The following is a 24,099-nucleotide window of genomic DNA, read 5'->3' on the forward strand; positions in this document are numbered from 1 at the left end:
ATCAAAATTTGATCTTTGGATTTAGCACCGTTCAAATATGATTCCTACATATTGCCTATCGGGGAATGTCTCAAGTACTCTCCTCTGCTTACCGCCTTAACCAAGGTTGAGATACTTCCAATGTTGTTGCTGTCCAAGGTTTGTTCATCTATAACATACCTAAAAGAAGAGGAATGTGACAACCCGATACTTCAACTCTGTGTAACGACCAAAATGGGTCAAGTATTGTAACCACTTATGCGTAATAAAATGTATAAATAAGTTCTACTTAATTTCTTTCTATGATTTAATGTCTTTGAACCATGACCGTACGTAAAAAGATCGCCCAAATCCGACTTCATATAGCGAAGTTATGAACTTTCAAAGAAATTCCCTTAAACACGATGGATTGTTATTAAATAATAAAAACAATAATAAAAATAATTTTGGAATTTGCTGACGGAGTCTAAACGAAAGTTGTAGAGCGTACTCTCACCTACGCGAGGATATAAAGACCATCGAAAACGGAGTTCGTATGAAGAAGATATGAATTTTTGAAGTTATTAAATAAATTAATTATATATTTTAATCAAAATTCGGATATTATCCGAAGAGGAGTCAGCGCCCTCATCCGAGGTACGCGCCGCGTACTCCTGTACGCCCCGCGTAACCGAGAGAAGCGGCCTCTGATCGTCCACGTCGCACCATCCGACTCGCCGTCCCATCCGACCCGCGTACCCAGCGACCCGTCCCATCTGAAGCCGAGGCAGTCGAGGCCTCGGTCACGCATGACGTACGCGTACGCGCTGCGTACGAGCGTACGCCCCGCGTACCGAGGCAGACCAGCCTCCCTCTAAATAGCATACGAGGGTTTGCAAGGAAAGGGCTCATTTCTCTTCTCTCTCTCTACTTTGCCTCATTTTCCGTGTCCGTTCAAACCCGAAGCTCTGGTCTTCTTGGCTTAAGTCCCGAAGGTCGATTTTACTCCCGAGATTCCCGAGAATCCCGAGGAAAATCCGTTTCCCGAGATGAAACTCTGCCCGGTTTTCCATCTCGCTATCTCCAAAACTTTCAAGTGAGTTTCATACCCCTTAATCAACCGTTTTAATTATTCTAAATACTTTTATATGCTTTCAAGGGGGGATTACAAGTAAAACACACGAGTATTATCGTGTGTTACATAAAGAAACTCTTTTATATAATGTTAAATATTCAAATCACATTCAATTTATAAACTTTTAAAGGAACTTTTATATATAAATATATAACATATGTTACAATAGCATTCGATCTTTTAAAATATAAAGTTGTTGTAATACATGTATAAAACTAAACTATTCTTAAATTATTCTGTTCTATCTTAGACTCTACACCAAAAATTTATGCTTTCATAAACAAATTATTCTTTTCCTAAGTATTTCTAAACAAACAAAGCACACTTTTTAAAACTATAATAGGTATAGTTTTACGAACAGATTTCTAACTCTTAGGTACTAGAAACATATATTTTCAAGAAGTTTACTTTTGTATACAAGAACAAACGTAACATTTTAACAAGTAGATCTGTTTTTACACCACGGATTTGTGAGACACTAACTTCATGTACGTTCGAGTACACATTTCAAGTCCTGTATTATATACCAGAATCCCTTGGAGGGGGAGCATGGTGTTTGTGTATAGATCTATACGGGCTTGACAACCCGCGCCCTGACTGTTAGCTGCAGTCCACCGTTTGGGGTGACAAACGTCATAACATTCCAACGCCTGAAGAACGTTGTGTATAGGCATTTCGAGTCAATAGTATGGTTATAAAACTCACAAGGGGTATTAAAAACGCATTGATTTACAAGGTTTTCAAACTCATTTATTATTTTACCTGTACATACATTTTGGAAACAAACATTGGTCTTGAATGAAGGCTACTTTTATGCTAGTAGAAAATATAGGATTTTCTAAACACATACAAACAAAGATAAAACATTTCATTTCATTTAAACATTGTCATTTAAATACTTATGAAATTCACCAGCTTAAATGCTGATCTACTCTTTCAAAATTACTTGTATGTCCCAGGAAATCAGTAATTTCAGGTATGCATTTCGCTTTTGATGAAGGGATGCTGCGGCGCCAGTTTAATCTCGTATTTTGACATCATATTGTAATTGAGTTTTGAACATGTAACTTTTGACAAATGTAAACTTTCAATTATATATATATATGATGGTTGTATTGCTTTCTTTACTATGTATTCATTTGTTACGTTACCACATGAAGTCATCCGCCCCCGAACGTTTCCGCCGTTCAGGTTTGGGGGTGTGACAGATTGGTATCAGAGCAATGTTTATAGTGAACTAAGTATATCGAACCACATAAGATATACAAACTATAAATGCTTAAGGGACTAATACTCTCTGACAAAACAAATTTCTTTTTTTACACTTAAGCAGCATTTCGTTCAACTTAAATTAATAGTTCATTTAAGTACAATTACATGCATACCACAAACTATTTTCATGTTATACAATTTTACAAGTATTTAGGCAAGTTGACACGCACAAATCAAGGAATGATCGTAGTGGGCAACAATGTCAAACCTTACCAAGCCATTACAAAAATCAAACACAAGAATTTAAATACTATAGGAGTATTTTACTATCTAAACTAGGTTAACTTACACGTTTTACATGTTCCGACTTTATTCAATTCTTATAACCCTAATTCTCGTATAGTCAAATGGCTGGATTTCACCACCCTGGCGACCCTTACTTTCCCAACCAAGGCAACGGAGGATGGATCGAAGATGATTCCGAAGGGGACGAGGAACCCATAGACGTGGGTGATGACTCCGGTACCGACTCAGAGCCGGATGTTATCGATCCACCACCCATTCAACCTCCCGTCTTCGTAAGGAACTTTCAAGGACCGACTCCCGTCTGGGGAAGTCACCTCCACCATTGGAGCCAACAGCAAAACCTACGCCCTCTCTACGGCATGTGCCGGGACTTCTATGATGTCCGTGGCGGAAGTTCGGCTGATCGAGCACTCCCGGTAATGGTGGGTAAGTTAGCCAAACAGTCCTATCAGTCTGGAGTACAAGCTAGTCGACTCCGGGATATCAACGTAGAAGTGCAGGTTCACACTTCTGACATCCGTAGGTTGGACAAGAGGCAAGACAACGCTCAGTTCCAAACCGAAGTGTTTCAAGCGCAAATTATTGCAGCCCTCGCCGAACTAAGGGAACAACAAGCCGCTTTAGATAGGCGTCTAATGGAGTCGAAGCAATCAGATACGGAGTCAAGCTCCAAACGCAACTTTCGACGCAAGTATTGCTTGTCAAGAACTCAAATTTTGTTATAGCTTAGGACCTCGGCTAAAAGTCTTTAAATTTCTTGAACTTGGTAAATGGAGATCCTTATAGGGGACAAATTTTCTTGATTGTTGTAACAACTTTTATATTAATATAAGTGGCACTATTACTACTATGCTGAGTATTTCGTTCGAACCTTGAATGGTCCTTGGGAACCCAAATACTTGTTTCATACCCTCAGTCTTACAAATAACTTTCATTCTTCTATTTTAAGACTCATACTATCATTTGTTGTTGAATTATAGCGATTTAATTCATGAGACAGATACATTTTCCATTTCATGAAATTCTTATCCTTGTTTTCTTTCCATCTATAGTTGAAGGATGCCTCCGCGTAGGAATCCAAGGCGAAACAACAGTGAGGAAATACCTATACCACCACCTCCACCACCCCAATTTGATGCTGTAATGTTTCAAACAGCAGTCACCGCAGCAGTGGGAGCTGCCATGTCACAGATCAATAACTCAAGTGCTAATGTCTCGGGATCTGGTGCACACACGTCCAACCATGGCGAGAGTCATGGACCACCTCGAGAATGCACCTATAAGGACTTCACCAATGCCAAGCCCCGAATGTTTTATGGTACTGGTGGTGTGATGGCCCTGAGGCAGTAGATTGAAAGGACGGAGGCAGTCTTTGAAATCGGCTCATGTCCCGAGCATAGCAAGGTCAAATTTGCAACCTCCACCCTTCTTGATAAAGCTTTAACTTGGTGGAATGGTCACGTTAAAGTACTTACCCTAATCGTGGCAAACTCCATAAGCTGGGAGAGCTTGAAGGCCATGATGATGAGAGAATACTGCCTGCAGGGAGAAATTCAAAAGCTTGAACACGAACTATGGACTCTCGGAATGGTGGGTACCGACATCGTTACTTATACCAACAGATTCTGCGAACTGGCAATCCTTTGTCCAGACATGATTGCTCCCGAGAGCAAGAAGATAGAAAGGTACATCTGGGGACTGACGCCCCAGATGCGGTCAAGCGTGTTAGCTTCCAAACTTGACACCTTTGAAAGTGCTAAGGAACTGGCACAATCTCTGATCGACTACGGAGGTCATCAGAACTCAACCACTTCTGCACCAGCACCACAGAAAGGAAACAACAACTACAACAACAACAACAACAATGGCAGGAAGAGAGCGTGGATCAAAGGAAAGGGTGGATCTTCCCAAGAATCCGCAAAGAAACAACTCGTGTCAGTAAATGCTGCTATTGTACCTGCTACAGTCCCTACAAATGCCTACCCAACAAAGCCTTATGTAGGCAACCTCCCAAAATGCACCAAGTGCAATTTCCACCACCATGGACCTTGCCGAGATATGCAGTGCGCCAACTGCAACAGGAAAGGACACATGGCTCGTTTCTGCAAAGAACCCGCAAAGCCGATCACTCAAATTCCCGGTGCGGGTGTAGGGCAGGCTTGCTACGGTTGTGGCGAGGTGGGCCACTACAAGAGAAACTGTCCTAAGGCAGCAAGCACCGGAGGTGTAGGACGAGTTTTGGCAATAGGACACGACGAAGCTGTAGCTGACCCAACTATAGTTGCTGGTACGTTTCTTCTCGATAATTCATACGCATGCATATTATTCGATAGTGGAGCGGAGAGAAGCTTCGTGAGTCAAAACTTTATCCATTTACTTAAACCTAAACCTAGCAAGTTAAAAGAATCATTCACTGTAGAGATGGCCAATGGAAAAACCGAAAGCACAAATTGCATATACATGGGCTGTACGTTAACATTGGACGGCCATTCTTTCCCAATCAATCTCATGCCGGTACAAATTAAAAGTTTCGACGTCATAGTCGGCATGGATTGGTTGAGTCTCCTTTGCGCTGACATCATGTGCTTTGAGAAAGCAGTCCGTCTTAACCTCCCGAACAACGAAACATTAGTTATCTACAGCGACAAATCTAGTACAAACCTTCGCATCATTTCGTGCATCCAAGCTCGAAAGTGCTTACGGAAGGATTGTCGGGCATTCCTAGCGCACATCGTCGATACAAGTCAAGAACTGAAGGACATCAAGAGCATCTCGGTAGTACGCGACTTTCCCGATATCTTTCCAGAAGAACTACCAGGATTACCACCGCAACGCCAAGTCGAGTTCAGAATCGACTTAATTCCAGGAGCTACCCCAGTAGCGAAGTCTCCTTATCGTCTTGCACCAGCAGAGATGCAGGAACTTTCCAGTCAACTTAATGAACTCCTTCGCAAAGGATTCATAAGACCAAGTTTCTCACCTTGGGGAGCACCGGTCTTGTTTGTAAAGAAGAAAGACGGATCGTTCCGTATGTGCATCGACTACAGAGAGCTGAACAAACTTACTGTCAAAAACCGCTATCCTCTACCCCGTATCGACGACCTATTCGATCAACTTCAAGGGGCGAACTACTTCTCAAAAATAGACCTGCGATCGGGATATCACCAATTACGAGTTCTAGAGGGGGACATTCCAAAGACAGCTTTCCAAACTCGTTATGGACACTATGAATTCGTGGTGATGCCGTTCGGATTAACCAATGCACCAGCAGTATTTATGGACCTAATGAATAGGGTATGCCGCCCTTACTTGGATCAGTTCGTCATCGTTTTTATCGATGATATACTTATCTACTCTCGAAGTGAGGAAGAGCATAGTCAACACCTACGAAAAGTCCTAGAAACACTGCGAAAGGAGAAACTCTATGCGAAGTTCTCTAAATGTGAATTTTGGATTCGAAGAGTCGAATTTTTAGGTCACGTTGTTAGCGAAAAGGGAATACACGTTGACCCCTCCAAAATTAAGGCTATTGAGAACTGGTCGGCACCAAAGACACCTACTGAAATTCGTCAATTTCTAGGTCTAGCTGGCTACTATCGCAGATTCATAAAGAACTTTTCGAGCATTGCGAAACCTCTTACTTCATTAACCCAGAAAGGTGTGGCCTTTGACTGGGAAGCGAAACAAGAGAAGGCATTCCAGACACTAAAGCAGGCCTTGTGCACCGCACCGATACTATCCCTCCCCGAAGGGATAGAAGACTTCGTTGTGTATTGCGATGCTTCAAATCAAGGACTAGGTTGTGTTCTTATGCAGAGGGGGAAGGTTATCGCTTATGCCTCCCGACAGCTTAAGACACACGAAGTGAACTATACGACACACGATCTCGAATTAGGAGCTGTGGTATTTGCTCTGAAGATCTGGAGGCACTACTTATACGGAACAAAGAGTACCATCTTCACCGATCACAAGAGCCTTCAACACATTTTCGATCAGAAGGAACTCAACATGCGACAATGACGATGGGTCGAGTTACTGAATGACTACGAATGTGAGATTCGATATCATCCTGGAAAGGCCAACGTAGTAGCCAACGCCCTCAGTCGAAAGGAATACACTGGTCGGAGGGTCAAATCTCTGACCATGACTATCCATTCCCACTTATCCACACAAATTAAGGAAGCACAAATGGAAGCTTTGCAACCCGAAAATGTGGCGGGTGAATCCCTGCGAAGAATGGAGAAGAATTTAGAAGTCAAGGGTGGCGGAGCCTACTATCTCATGGACCGAATCTGGACCCCAAAACATGGTGGTTTCAGAAACATAGTCATCACTGAAGCTCACAACTCAAGATATTCCATTCACCCGGGTTTAGATAAAATGTATCTGGATCTTAAGAAACTGTACTGGTGGCCTAACATGAAAGCAGAAATTGCTACCTTCGTGAGTAAATGTCTTACTTGCGCTAAGGTTAAGGTCGAGTATCAGAAACCGTCAGGACTACTACAACAGCCAGAGATACCGGAATGGAAATGGGAGCGGATTACTATGGACTTCATAACCAAATTACCCAAGACGACAAGTGGACTCGATACCATATGGGTCATTGTCGACAGACTGACCAAATCCGCGCATTTCCTACCCATCAAGGAGACTGACAAAATGGAGAAGCTTACAAGAACTTACTTAAGGGAAGTAGTGCGACTGCATGGTGTTCCGATATCCATTATCTCCGATCGAGATAGTAGATTCACTTCAAGGTTCTAGCAGTCACTACAAAGTTCCCTGGGAACTAGGCTGGACATGAGTACAGCCTACCACCCACAGACAGACGGACAAAGTGAGAGAACGATACAAACTTTAGAAGACATGCTGAGAGCCTGCGTGATTGATTTTGGAAAGGCATGGGATATTCATTTACCCCTTGTCGAATTTTCATACAACAATAGTTATCATACAAGCATAAAGGCTGCTCCGTTTGAAGCCCTCTATGGTCGAAAGTGCAGATCCCCTCTGTGTTGGACTGAAGTGGGCGATACCCAGTTAGCTGGAAGAAGAGTTCCTGAAAGCACTCTCACCGGTCCGGAGATCATACGTGAAACAACAGAGAAGATCGTTCAGATTCGTGAACGATTGAAAGCCTCAAGAGACCGACAGAAAAGCTACGGACCAAAAGAGGAAACCTTTGGAATTCCAGGTAGAAGACCACGTCTTATTAAAGGTCTCACCGTGGAAGGGTTTAATACAATTTGGAAAGCGTGGGAAACTAAATCCAAGATACATAGGGCCTTTCGAGATTCTTGCCAGAATCGGCCCTGTGGCTTACAAGCTTAACCTACCGCGCGAACTTAGTAACATCCATCCAACCTTCCACGTCTCAAACTTGAAAAAGTGTCTGTCCGACGAGACTCTTGTTATCCCACTCGATGAAATCGAGATCAACGAGAGCCTCAACTTTGTGGAAGAACCAGTAGAAATCATGGACTGAGAGGTCAAACAAACAAAACAAAGTCGCATACCCATCGTGAAGGTTCGCTGGAACGCCAAGCGGGGACCCGAATTCACGTGGGAACGCGAAGATCAGATGAAACAAAAGTACCCTCATCTCTTTCATGTTCACTAGTATCTTTACTACTTTAAATTTCGGGACGAAATTCTCTCTAACGGGGGGATGATGTGACAACCCGATACTTCAACTCTTTGTAACGACCAAAATGGGTCAAGTATTGTAACCACTTATGCGTAATAAAATGTATAAATAAGTTCTACTTAATTTCTTTCTATGATTTAATGTCTTTGAACCATGATCGTACGTAAAAAGATCGCCCAAATCCGACTTCATATAGCGAAGTTATGAACTTTCAAAGAAATTCCCTTAAACACGATGGATTGTTATTAAATAATAAAAACAATAATAAAAATAATTTTGGAATTTGCCGACGGAGTCTAAACGAAAGTTGTAGAGCGTAGTCTCACCTACGCGAGGATATAAAGACCATCGAAAACGGAGTTCGTATGAAGAAGATATGAATTTTTGAAGTTATTAAATAAATTAATTATTTATTTTAATCAAAATTCGGATATTATCCGAAGAGGAGTCAGCGCCCTCATCTGAGGTACGCGCCGCGTACTCCTGTACGCCCCGCGTAACCGAGAGAAGCGACCTCTGATCGTCCACGTCGCACCATCCGACTCGCCGTCCCATCCGACCCGCGTACCCAGCGACCCGTCCCATCCGACCCGCGTACCCAGCGACCCGTCCCATCCGAAGCCAAGGCAGTCGAGGCCTCGGTCACGCATGACGTACGCATACGCGCTGCCTACGAGCGTACTCCCCGCGTACCGAGGCAGACCAGCCTCCCTATAAATAGCATACGAGGGTTTGCAAGGAAAGGGCTCATTTCTCTTCTCTCTCTCTACTTTGCCTCGTTTTCCGTGTCCGTTCAAACCCGAAGCTCTGGTCTTCTTGGCTCAAGTCCCGAAGGTCGATTTTACTCCCGAGATTCCCGAGAATCCCGAGGAAAATCCGTTTCCCGAGACGAAACTCTGCCCGGTTTTCCATCTCGCTATCTCTAAAACTTTCAAGTGAGTTTCATACCCCTTAATCAACCGTTTTAATTATTCTAAATACTTTTATATGCTTTCAAGGGGGGGGATTACAAGTAAAACACACGAGTATTATCGTGTGTTACATAAAGAAACTCTTTTATATAATGTTAAATATTCAAATCACATTCGATTTATAAACTTTTAAAGGAACTTTTATATATAAATATATAACATATGTTACAATAGCATTCGATCTTTTAAAATATAAAGTTGTTGTAATACATGTATAAAACTAAACTATTCTTAAATTATTCTGTTCTATCTTAGACTCTACACCAAAAATTTATGCTTTCATAAACAAATTATTCTTTTCCTATGTATTTCTAAACAAACAAAGCACACTTTTTAAAACTATAATAGGTATAGTTTTACGAACAGATTTCTAACTCTTAGGTACTAGAAACATATATTTTCAAGAAGTTTACTTTTGTATACAAGAACAAACGTAACATTTTAACAAGTAGATCTGTTTTTATACCACGGATTTGTGAGACACTAACTTCATGTACGTTCGAGTACACATTTCAAGTCCTGTATTATATACCAGAATCCCTTGGAGGGGGAGCATGGTGTTTGTGTATAGATCTATACGGGCTTGACAACCCGCGCCCTGACTGTTAGCTGCAGTCCACCATGCTCACAAGGGGTATTAAAAACGCCTATACAAACGTCATAACATTCCAACGCCTGAAGAACGTTGTGTATAGGCATTTCGAGTCAATAGTATGGTTATAAAACTCACAAGGGGTATTAAAAACGCATTGATTTACAAGGTTTTCAAACTCATTTATTATTTTACCTTTACATACATTTTGGAAACAAACATTGGTCTTGAATGAAGGCTACTTTTATGCTAGTAGAAAATATAGGATTTTCTAAACACATACAAACAAAGATAAAACATTTCATTTCATTTAAACATTGTCATTTAAATACTTATGAAATTCACCAGCTTAAATGCTGATCTACTCTTTCAAAATTACTTGTATGTCCCAGGAAATCAATAATTTCAGGTATGCATTTCGCTTTTGATGAAGGGATGCTGCGGCGCCAGTTTAATCTCGTATTTTGACATCATATTGTAATTGAGTTTTGAACATGTAACTTTTGACAAATGTAAACTTTCAGTTATATATATATATATATATATATATATATATATATATATATATATATATATATATATATATATATATATATATATATGATGGTTGTATTGCTTTCTTTACTATGTATTCATTTGTTACGTTACCACATGAAGTCATCCTCCCCCGAACGTTTCCGCCGTTCAGGTTTGGGGGTGTGACAAGGAAAATATCATCTTCAAAATCTTTGACAAGAAAACTTCGATTACAAAGGCTCGATTTTGCTCTCTTCTAGTGCTAACCTACGATAAATCAATGGTAAACCTAAAGTCAATCTCCACAGCTCAAATCTTTGAGATGTTTTATTACATGGGCTATACCGAACTTCTCACCACATTCACCAAGTTCAAGAAATATTCTCTCCCACCTCAATGGAATGGTTTGTTTACTCTACTGTTCAAAGCTTTTTCTAAGAGAGTTGTTGGGTCGGACTGTGCCAAAAAATTGTTTATGATAATCCTTTATGGTCTCTACAATGGGATTAACCTGATTACAGCTCAATGATGTGGGCTCAGTTAAAACAGAGTATGAATTTGTCTCTCAAGAATACATATATCAATAAGACATTATGTGTTTATGATCTGGATTAGGCTTGTAATAAGAATTGCTTTCTTGGATTATCTTGCATGTTGTTGGATTATCCCGCGATCCGAGTCTGTGTAACCTTAGGCTTAGGGTTGAATTATAGATTTCCGAAAACGTTTAAAAGCAATCAAGAAATTATGTAAGTTTTATTGTTATTCGAAATCCCTAATTCTAACATTGCACAAGGGACATAATTTTTTTTTCACATCAATTCCTTTTTTTAAGAAGTTTTGATCTAGTCATTTTTTTTTCACAGCAATTCCTTTTTTTAAGAAGATTTGATCTCATCAACTTCCGATCGAAATGAGAATGCCACATTAACACATTAATTTTGATTGATAGGGACTTATTCTATCTAGCAGCCACTTCCGATCCAAAATGAAAATTAACGGGGGTCCATAATGCATAGAAAACATATAAAAATATAAAATTCTGAAACTAAAGTATTTTGGGTTTTTTTTCTGAAAAAATAAAAATAAAAGACGAAGTTTTCTATAAAACTGCATCTTAAGGAGATGAGGTTTTTAATAAAATATAGATTTTTCTAAAAATACGTTTATTAATATTTGGGTGGGACCAACTTTCAAATGAGGATCGTAAACCTTGTTTTTTTTTTAAACGGCAAATCTACTCCTCAACTACACCATAAATCCATATATATCCACAATGGGATTTGAACCCTCAACCTTAGAGAGGAAGCGTAACATCGGATACCACTGGGCTAGAAACTCTTTGATCGTACACCTCGTTTTTAATACGTTGGTTTTGCTGCTACTGCTAACCTCCACCTCCAAAATGCTGATCTATTGATCTATATATCGATTAACCAAAGACACCGTATACTCAACTGTCAAAGCAATATCCCAATACCAACACCAAAGTTCCATGATCATTCAATTGGTTAGTACCAAATGCTAATAACTATTACCCTATTACTGATAAGAAAATATTTGACTCATGGTTGACTTCTCCTTTATAGTTACATCATGGTCTTATCACATTTCATTTGCCATTTTAAAAGAGATGTATATGCTCATGTCTTAATATTTATTATCTTGTCCTCGTTCTTTATTCAATCCCTCTTTATATGCTTTCGGCATTAGAAAATATGCACTTTAACCTTTGGAGTTAAATTAAAAAGAAAAACTTAATGTTAAACGCTTAAACATCAAATCTGAGTGAGAATGTTTTTTCTTTTAATATTCTATGTTAAATGTTTCTATTTTTATTTATAGACCAACTATTTGGTCATGCATGATTTAATATTTTTCTTATATTCTACTTGTCAATATATATATATATATATATATATATATATATATATATATATATATATATATATATATATATATGTATATATATATATATATATATATATATATATATATATATATATATATATATATATATATATATATATATATGGGTAGGTTCATTTGAAACCACCTATATTTTGTGAGACCATGAGATGCATTTTTTTATTTTCTTTATTTATTTTTAGTTAATTCATGTTCCGAAAATAATATTTAAAAAAAGAATTTTTTGATTTTTCCATTTATTTTGCATTTTAAAATTATTTTTAGAATATGTACAGTGTAATATTCTATTTAGAATATTTCACGTATTTTTTAAAAAAAAATAGAATTTTTTTTTTTTAATTTTTTTTAGTTAATTCTAGTTACAAAAATAATATTAAAAAAAGAATTTTTAGATTTTTCCATTTATTTTGCATTTTCAAATTATTTTTTAGAATATGTCAGTGTAATATTTTATTTAGAATATTTCACGTATTTTTCAAAAAAAAAAAAACGGAATTTTTTTTTTTTTTTTTTATATATTTTTATATTTTTTTAGTTAATTCAAGTTCCGAAAATAATATTTAAATTTTTTTTTTTTTGGATTTTTCAATTTATTTTGCATTTTAAAATTATTTTTAGATTTGATCTCACGGTCTCACAAAATTAGAATGGTCTCAAATGAACCTGAACCTATATATATATATATATATATATATATATATATATATATATATATATATATATATATATATATATATATATATATATATATATATATATATATATATATGTTGGCAACCACTTTGCTTACTGATGACCGTATTATTATTTATCTAATATCGTCCATGAGCTCTTTAACTCACTCAAAAGAGCTACCTTTAGGAGATATCAAGAGTCCAAAACATATGTGTGGCTTTAAGCCTTTAATCCCTTTTTATTAATATTTTACATGATTAATTTTCGTAATAATCGTGATAAGAGAACTAATAAAGATCGACATTTATACCGGAAATTGAGTAATCTAATCAAGTTTTGATGTATTTTAAAAAACCAAAATAATCCATTTAAATTAACTTTTTCAAAATAACTATTTTCTCTCAAATGGACCGTTCCGGAAACAAATTCGGACTTGTTTTCTGATGGGCCGGCCCGCTAGGTATCGTCCGGAATGGCCATTCTGGAGTATCTGTATATATTCCAGATCTCGTTTTCGAATTTCATTTTTCAGAATATACTTTGAAAAAATCCGGAACGCAGTTTCATTTCAGAACTCGACTTTCAAATACACTTCGACCTTCTGATTCAAATCTCCGACACGCTCTCCGTCATTATGGCAAACTCCATCACGCATTCCGATATACTCTGACTATCTAATTTTGATCTCCGACACGTATTCCGAACTCTGACTTATGATATGGAAGACGATCATGATGACCCGGTTGTTTTACTCTTATATTGTTATTATTTGAACTTTAAGATTTTTTGTTTATATTCACATCCTCGGGAATGAATTGTCCATGTTCTAGAGTTGCAATAAACGATTTCAGTGCATTAGGAACAACCCAAAACGAGTTTAGTTGTTTATGTGATATGATTTTACATCGAAAACTAGTGTTTCCGAAAAAAAATTACATTTCGAAATCCGAATAACACCTCAGGAATGAATTCAACACGTTCCGGGGTAGCAATAGATGATGGTAGTGCATTTGAACCAACCCAAAACTAGTTTAGTTATTTATACAATATAATTATATATCAAAAACTAATTTTCCGGAATAAAAAAAAATTAGTAACTGTTCCGGAACGTGAAGAACGTGTCCCAAATGTCATAAACATGAACCGACATGGTGGTCATTATTCGTTCCGGAGTTGATTTAAAACAATTTTTCTATTTGTAGCACATAACGGTTTTTGATGCATCCATTATACTGTCTTTTAAACCCAGAATAGGTGTACGATAGTCCCGCTACAATCAAAAACAGATTGGCATGCGAGACTATGTTCCAGAATTCATGTTTTGAGAAGTGGTTAGATATTCCTAATCTAGATGGCGATCCTTATTTCTACATTACATGTTTTGCCACGAAGTTATCACGGACCCCCAAAGCAAAGTAAAGGAAATGGTTTTTGAGATTGAGGGTTACAAGCTATCTTTCGAGAAGAAAGAATTTTGTTTATAATTACACATTATAAATAGCATGTGACAGAGGAGTATTTCGCTTTGCTATCCAATTTTGATGAATTCAACATGAATCATGTGTTCATTTATAATTACACATTATAAGTAGCATTAATAATATTTTTTACAAATTTAATTGGAATTTTTTTTATGTCGCAGATATCCATGGGAGAGGATAATTTGAGATCAATTGTAATAACAACTATTTACTGTACTTAATACGGTTGTGAAGCATATACATCTGGTTAAACTGAAAAATAAATAAATAAATAAATAAATAAATAAAATCAGCAAACAATGACCGACACCCTAAACAACTTTTTACACACTCTGAAGGTAAAGTATATGATTAACAATTTATTATTACTTTTGTTTGAGAAAATTGGTGGGATATCAAGTCCTCCAAGAAAATTACACTATTTTACATGCAAATAAAACATAATATATTAGTACAAAGGGGATTGATCGATAGAGAAATGGTCGCATTCAATCACTGTAACACGCGCGTTAATAGGCTAGGCATTATCATTGACGTAATAGTCTAGGTTAACCCTTATAACTCTTTTTGAAGTATTAACGATGAAATATTTGAGTATTATGTGAATTATGTGTTTATTTTCTTAATTATTATAATTTAATGAAATAAGAATAAAATAAATGTCAAATTTGAAGTGTGGGATAATCCCAATATCTTTGAATAAACATGTAGTGGTCGAAACAAGGATTCTGAAGATATAAAGAATGCCGAAATCCGAGTTATAACGAAGAAGTTATGACCTGTCGAAGTTTCGCGACAGAACCGACAACGCTGAATGACGTAAAAAGTGAAATTTACGTTAGAGAAATATTTAGCCTTAGTGATCTAAATGAAATTCGTAGAGTTTGTTAAACTGAGAGCGTGCATAAAAAGAACGCCAAAATCTGACTTCGTATAAGGAAGTTATGATTTTTCGAAGTTTCGACTTAGCGGTATGCAGGTCGAATACTCGATTTGAGACCGAGCGATTTTTAGCCGAAACAATCTAAATGGGAATCCAAGATCTCATTAATTGTAGTAAAACGATAAAAATATAGGCGAAAACGGACGTCGAATGAAGAAGTCATGATTTTATAACGGAGCTTTCCTGTCCCGGCCTACTAAAAATAAATAATAAAAATAAAGACAAAATTATCCGACGGAGTCTAAACGAAAGTTGTAGATCGTAGTCTCACCTACACGGGGATATAAAAAAACGTTGAAAACGAAGTTCGTATGAGGAAGATAGGAATTTTTGAAGTTTATTAAATATTTTCGATATTTTATTTATATATAAATTCCAATATTATCTGAAAGGGGGGGGGGGGGGTGGGGGGGGGGGGAGTCAGCGATCTTATCGTCGTTACGCCCAGCGTAAATCGACCTTCCAGCCCCTATAAAAGGGTGTCGAGGGCAACCGAGCTGTTTGCTCATTTCTTCTCTTTTTCTCGCGTTTTTGCATCGTTTTTCGTGCAAGAATTATCCCGAAGCCCCGGTATCATTCCCGAGCCCCGAAGCAAGTCCCGAGGTCCCAAAGATCCTGAGAAGTAAGATTCCCGAGCCGAAGCTCTGCCCGCGAGGAGTTTTGTGAAGATCTTCCAGATCTACCAAAGAATACTACTTATACAAGCCGTAGTGGTGTCCGATCATCTTCTGATCAAGTGAGTGTGTAGTTACTTTCTTCTAACGCATAATTATAAAGTATTTTATACGAAATACGTGTTATGTGTATATTTTGTTGTTTTGTGTGTGAATGTATATTCACTTTCTTCTATCTTATAGATCTGATTATTTCTCTATGAACTACGTGTTATGTGTGTGTGCCTCATATGTTATGTGGAAAATGTATTGATTGAGCATGCTATACAGGTTTTGAAACTACGTATAAAAATTTATGTTTTATCTACTAATATGTTAGGTAGAACATGGGTAGATAGTTGGTGTGTAATAAACAGATGAGAGGCCTCGATGTTGTTTTGATCCAGTCATCTAGCGGAATTTAGATGACAACCATGGACTTTTGTAGACAGTCCAGTGTAACTCTAGCAGGCTCATAACCTGTAGGTGTTAATGAACTTGGGTGTTCATTCGCTGTATTCCATCACCCTCATGGTTGCCTTATTTCACTTATATTGCTGACGAACCCCCGAAGCATGTGTTGTCACCCCAATGAAATATTCTTAGACTAGGTCCCTTGTGTTAGTTATTTTAGGGACATAAAGTGGGAATAACGGGAATGGGTAATTGGGTTATTGTTGTTTGATGAAAATTAATTTAATTATTTATTATGGGTTGAAAACCCTATATGCTCACCAGGCTCCCAAGCCTGACCCACTCAGTTTTATTTGTATTACAGGAAGTGGCGCAAGGGCATAAGATGGACGAACCATCAAGTTGTTTTGTTTGCAAGTCTGTATATGTATATATTTGTTGAATGACTTGTAATGTTATCGTTAATGCTTTATGGTCTGTATCGGAACATGACATCCCGAGTTTTGATTATATAATGAAAATACATTTCTTTTATGAAATGCTTTGGTAAACATTGTTTTATCACGTTTTGTTTTTGGGAACAAATTCCGCAACCCTTTCAAATCAAAAGGATTTACTCTGAAAATATTTTAAAAGCATAAATGAAAATCTGTCTTTTCTGGCTAAGATTTTTGGGATGTCACAGTTGGTATCAGAGCATTAGTTAAACAAACTAGGAATTTGTAGGATTTCTAGACTTAAACTTAGAATGCTAAGTGGAATTTTGAGATGTGTGTATGTTCTATTTTAGATACGAGCACTAGTTTATTTTAGGAATGTTGCCTAAAATGCTTTATGTGCTAAATGTTATATGTTGCCATATATGATATTATTTGTTCGGATCTATGGTCTGTTGCCGACCGGATCTAGAAACTTTATGTGTGTAGGATTCTAAGCGTACGTCTACGATATTAGAACTAGCATGTAAACGTTTCGGAGTGATAAGGATGATTTGAATATCTATCGTGAATGAGGATCTAATTTCACCTTATTCGGTGTGTAGATCAAAAATGGTGAGAACAAAAAGTGGAGTTGGAAATGCTGATGAAAACAAGAATCAACCACCAGTGATTGAACAAATACCTGTCGTAGCAGCAGCACCTGAGCCAATAACCATGGCTGGTGTGCAAATGATGATTCAAACAATGTTGGATCGTCAGATGGATGAAACTAGACGGTTGCTTCAACAGAATCGTGAAGAACTGTCAATTCGTGTGGAGGAGCCCGAATTAAATGAAGGGCACTCGGAAGGTGGAAACTTTAGTGGGTCTGTTGGTCATGCCAACCCACCGATAGTTAGGCAAAACAACCATGATGGAAGGAATGATGGAATGGGATGCAAGTACAAAGACTTTCTAACTTGCAAACCATCGACCTTCAATGGAAAGGAGGATCCGATTGGAGTTATGGATTGGATCTAAGAAATGGAATTGGCCTTCATGACTTGTGGCTGCAGAGGCAAGTTTCAGACTATCTATGTGGTGCGTTAATTCCGAGGTGGATCCGTTCGATGGTGGAACACTCAAGGGGAGACTTTAACCCCTAATGAGCCACTGCAATTGACATGGGCAGAATTCTTGGTGCAGTTCAAGCGCAAGTTCTACTCGGCTCAAAATCTGTTGGAACTAGAGAACAAGTTTCTGACATTGACGAAAGACAGCATGTCAGTTGATGAATACACTAATAACTTTACAGATAAGATGGAGTTTTCTTTGCGCATCCTTCTAGATGAGCTGACAAAGGTGGACCGGTATGTGAAGGGACTCCCATGGGAGTACGAGGTGCCAGTACGTCAGGCACATACTCTAGAGGCAGCTATCTGGGCTGCCAAGTCAGTTGAGAACATGATTAAGGGGAGAACCACCGACAGGCTTGAGGTTGGTGAGAAGAGAAAGTTTGAGGGAACATCTGGTTCCGGTAAGAAAAGCAAATTTTCAAAATCTGATTTGAAAAAGTTTGGTGGAGGAAAAGGAGGCGAAGCGAAGTGGTGTGATAAGTGTAAGAAAAAGCACTTTGGGAAATGTAGCGAGGATGTAACCTACTACACGTGTGGAAAGGTTGGGCATTTTTCCAATGAGTGTCTGAACAACAAAAGGATGTGTTTTGGTTGTAATGAAGAGGGACATATTTTGAAAGACTGTTCGAAGAAGAAGGAGGCAGCTAAGCCCAACATTCCACCAAAGCCGAAGGTGAGACCTTTCCAGATGACACTTGAGGCTGCAAAAGATGAAGCTGATGTCGCTTCAGGTACCTTTCTCGTAAACGAATTACCTGCTCAAATTTTGTTTGATTCTGGAGCCAACTACTCCTTTATTTCGCATGAGTTTGGTAGGAAACTAGCTTTGCCTGTTGATAGACTAGATAATGCTTTATAGTCGAAGTTGCTAGTGGCAACTTTTACCTGTTAGCCATCGTATGAAAAACATCTTAATCGACCTTAATGGGAATAAGTTTCACGATGAATTATTACCTATCGAACTTAATGGTTTCGATGTCGTTCTGGGAATGGATTGGCTTAGCGCCAATGACACCGATATATTGTGCAAGAAGAAGATAGTTAAAGTAAACCCGCCTAGGAATGATTCGTTTATGGTGTATGGGGACAAACGCCGAGTGAATTCAGGAATCATTTCCCTAATGAAAGCCAGAAAGTGTTTGACCAAGGGATGTACATCATATTTAGCATTCATGATTGATGCTAAGAAGGAAAAGAAGGTGATGCAGAGTATTCTAGTGGTGTGTGATTATCCGGAAGTATTTACCGAAGATCTTCTTGGATTACCACCTGATCGACAAGTGGAGTTCAGAATTGACTTGTTACCAGGAGCCACGCCAATAGCGAAAGCACCTTATCGATTAACACCGACGGAGATGAAGGAGGTGATGATGAAACTTCAGGAGTTATTGGACAAAGGTTTCATTAGACCTAGTTCATCACCCTGGGGAGCTCCGGTGTTATTCGTGAAGAAGAAAGATGGAAGTATGAGGATGTGCATCGATTACAGAGAGCTGAACAAGGAAACAATAAAGAAAAGATACCCGTTGCCAAGGATTGATGCCTATTTGATCAATTGCAAGGTTGGAGCTATTTCTCGAAGATCGATCTTAGGTTAGGATATCATCAGCTAAAAGTAAGAGAGCAAGATATCGAGAAGACTGCATTCAGAACTAGATATGGACACTACGAGTTCTTGGTTATGTCGTTTGGACTAACCAATGCTCCAGCAGCATTCATGGATTTAATGAATAGGGTTTGCAATCCGTTCCTTGATAAATCCATGGATTTAATGAATAGGGTTTGCAATCCGTTCCTTTATAGCGATGCGTCTGGGATTGGATTGGGTTGTGTTTTGACCCAAAGAGAAAATGTGATAGCATATGCGTCTCGACAGCTGAAGGAGCATGAAAAGAATTACCCAACTCATGATTTGGAGTCGGCAGCAGTAGTTTTCGCTCTGAAAATATGGTGGCATTACCTCTATGGCAAGAAGTGCAAACTTTTTACTGATCATAAGAGTCTCCAATATCTCTTTAATAAGAAGGAATTGAATATGAGGCAACGACGCTGGCTAGAGTTACTCAAGGACTACGACTGTGAGATATTTTACCATCCCGGTAAAGCTAATGTTGTTGCTGATGCTCTCAGTCGGAAACTCAATGTTGAGAGAAAAAGGCCAAGAGCGTTGTGAATAGAAGTTGTCTCGACAATTGTGGAGAGTATAAAGAAAGCTCAAGAGGAAGCTTCTGTGAAAAATGACCGAGAGGAGGAACGTTTGGGTAAAACGTTGGTGTTTGGTATAAATGGTCATGGATTGAAGGTATTCCAAGATCGGATTTGGATACCTAAGATAGGAGGAGTCAGAGATCTTCTGATGGAAGAAGCTCACAAAACCATGTACTCGATTCATCCCGGTAGCACTAAAATGTATAGGGACCTAAAACCCTACTACTGGTGGCCGACGATGAAGCTTGATGTTGCAAAGTATGTGGCCGAGTGTGTGACTTGTGCGAGAGTCAAGACACAACATTAGAAACCGTATGAGAGTTTAGAACCTTTACCTATGCCTATGGGTAAATGGGAAGACATTGCAATGGATTTTGTCACTAAACCACCAGAACAAAGAATGGTTACGACATGATTTGGGTGGTCGTTGATCGATTCACTAAGAGTGCGCATTTCATAGCAGCCAAAGAAAAATGGTCTATGGAAAAGCTCACGAATTCTTATGTGACGGAAATTGTGAGTCTTCACGGTGTTCCGTTAACAATTGTATCGGATCGTGACAGCCGTTTCACCTCAAGGTTTTGGAAAAGTCTACAAGAGGAAATGGGTACCAAGTTGTGTTTAAGTACAACTTACCATCCACAAACTGATGGTCAGAGTGAGAGAACAATACAAACACTTAAAGATATGTTGAGGGCATGTACCCTGGAATTCCTAGGTAACTGAGATGAACATTTACCTCTGGTAGAATTTTCCTACAATAATAGTTTTCACTCGAGCATTAAGATGGCACCTTATCAAGCTTTGTACGGGCAGAAGTGTTGTACGCCGTCTTGTTGGCTTGAGGCTAGGGAAAAGCAGTTTATGGGACCGGACATGGTTCATCAAACTGCTGAAAAGTTGAAAATAATTAGGGAAAGAATGTTAGCAGCTCAGGATTGTAAAAGAGCTATGTTAACAACAAGCGAAGACAGATGACTTTCAAAGTTGGAGATTCGGTTTTGCTTAAACTCTCGTTGTGGAAGGGACTAATAAGATTTGGTAAAAGGGGAAAATTAAGTCCAAGGTTTATTGGACCATTTAAAGTTCTTCAGAGGATTGGGAACCAAGCTTACAAGCTCGAATTACCCGAAGAGCTGAATGGAATTCACAGCACTTTTCATGTGTGTTATTTCAGGAAGTTCACGGGAGAAGCTCCCGATATAATTCCAATTTCTGAATTGAGAATTGATGAAAACAAGAGGTTAGTTGAAGAACCAGAGGCAATTGTTGACCGAAAGACTAAGAAGCTTCGACGCAAGATGGTCGAATTAGTGCTTGTTCGTTGGAAACATTCGAATGGGCCAAATCTCACCTGGGAAACGGAGAGTGACATGTTGAGTCGCTATCCGCATTTGTTTGTTGATGTGTGATTCCGGGGACTGAATCATCCTAAGGGGGAGAGAATTCTAACGCCCGCATTTCCAGGCTAGGCATTATCATTGATGTAATAGTCTAGGTTAACCCTTGTAACTCTTTTTGAAGTATTAATGATGAAATATTTGAGTATTATGTGAATTATGTGTTTATTTTCTTAATTATTATAATTTAATGAATTAAGAATAAAATAAGCATCAAATTTGAAGTGTGGGATAATCCCAATATCTTTGCATAAAGATGTAGTGGTCGAAACAAGGATTCCAAAGATATAAAGAATGCCGAAATTCGAGTTATAACGAAGAAGTTATGATCTGTCGAAGTTTCGCGACAGAACCGACAACGCTGAATGGAGTAAAAAGTGAAATTTACGTTAGATCAATATTTAGCCTTAGTGATCTGAACGAAAGTCATATAGTTTGTTAAACCGAGAGCGTGCATAAAAAGAACGCCAAAATCTGACTTCGTATGAGGAAGTTATGATTTTTCGAATTTTCAACTTAGCGGTATGCAGCCTGAATACTCGATTTGAGACCGAGCGGTTTTTAGCCGAAACAATCTGAATGAGAATCGAAGATCTCTATAATTGTAGTAAAACGATAAAAAAATAGGCGAAAACGGACGTCGGATGAAGAAGTTATGATTTTATAACGAAGTTTTCCTGTCCCGGCCTACTAAAAATAAATAATAAAAATAAAATCAAAACTATCCGACGGAGTCTAAAAGAAAGTTGTGGATCGTAATCTCACCTACGCGGGGATATAAAGAACGTCAAAAACAGAGTTTGTATGAGGAAGATATGAATTTTTGAAATTTATTAAATATTTTCGATATTTTATTTGTATATAAATTCTGATATTATCCGAAGGGGGGGGGGGGGGAGTCAGCGATCTTATCGTCGTTACGCCCAGCGTAACTAGGATTTACGCCCAGCGTAAATCGACCTTCCAGCCCCTATAAAAGGGTGTCGAGGGAAGCCGAGTAGTTTGCCCATTTCTTCTCTTTTTCTCGCATTTTTGCATCGTTTTTCGTGCAAGAATTATCCCGAAGCCCTGGTATCATTCGCAACCCCGAAGCAAGTCCCGAGGTCCCTAAGATCCCGAGAAGTAAGATTCCCAAGTCAAAGCTCTGTCCGCGAGGAGTCCGGTTTTTGTGAAGATCTTCCAGATCTACCGAAGAATACTACTTCTACAAGCCGTAGTGGTGTCCGATCATCTTCTGATCTAGTGAGTGTGTAGTTACTTTCTTCTAACGCATAATTATAAAGTATTTTATATGAAATACGTGTTATGTGTATATTTGGTTGTTATGTGTGTGAATGTATATTCACTTTCTTCTATCTTACAAATCTGATTATTTCTCTATGAACTACGTGTTATGTGTGTGTGCCTCATCTGTTATGTGGAAAATGTATTGATTGAGCATGCTATACAGGTTTTGAAACTATGTATAAAAATGTATGTTTTATCTACTAATATGTTAGGTAGAACATGGGTAGATAGTTGGTGTGTAATTAACAGATGAGAGGCCTCGATGTTGTTTTGATCCAGTCATCTACCGGAATTTAGATGACAACCACGGACTTTTGTAGACAGTCCAATGGAACTCTAGCAGGCTCATAACCTGTAGGTGTTAATGAACTTGGGTGTTCATTCGCTGTATTCCATCACCCTCATGGTTTCCTTATTTGACTTATATTGCTGAGGAACCCCCGAAGCATGTGTTCTCACCCTGATGAAATATTCTTAGACTAGGTCCCTTGTGTTAGTTATTTTAGGGACATAAAGTGGGAATAACGGGAATGGGTAATTGGGTAATTGTTGTTTGATGAAAATTAATTTAATTATTTATTGTGGGTTGAAAACCCTATATGCTCACCAGGCTCCAAAGCCTAACCCACTCAGTTTTATTTGTATTACAGGAAGTGGCGCAAGGGCATAAGATGGACGAACCATCAAGTTGTTTTGTTTGCAAGTCTGTATATGTATATATTTGTTGAATGACTTGTAATGTTATCGTTTATGCTTTATGGTCTGTATCGGAACATGACATCCCGAGTTTTGATTATATAATGAAAATACATTTCTTTTATGAAATGCTTTGGTAAACATTGTTTTATCACGTTTTGATTTTGGGAACAAATTCCGCAACTCTTTCAAATCAAAAGGATTTACTCTGAAAATATTTTAAAAGCATAAATGAAAATCTGTCTTTTCTGGCTGAGATTTTGGGGATGTCACAGTTGGTATCAGAACATTAGTTAAACGAACTAGGAATTTGTAGGATTTCTAGACTTAAACTTAGAATGCTAAGTGGAATTTTGAGATGTGTGTATGTTATATTTTAGATACGAGCACTAGTTTATTTTAGGAATGTTGCCTAAAATGCTTTATGTGCTAAATGTTATATGTTGCCATATATGATATTAATTGTTTGGATCTATGGTCTGTTGCCGACCGGATCTAGAAACTTTATGTGTGTAGAA

Source organism: Lactuca saligna, chromosome 5 (genome assembly GCF_052625555.1).
Source record: "Lactuca saligna cultivar CGN05327 chromosome 5, ASM5262555v1, whole genome shotgun sequence".
Classification (NCBI taxonomy): Eukaryota; Viridiplantae; Streptophyta; class Magnoliopsida; order Asterales; family Asteraceae; genus Lactuca; species Lactuca saligna.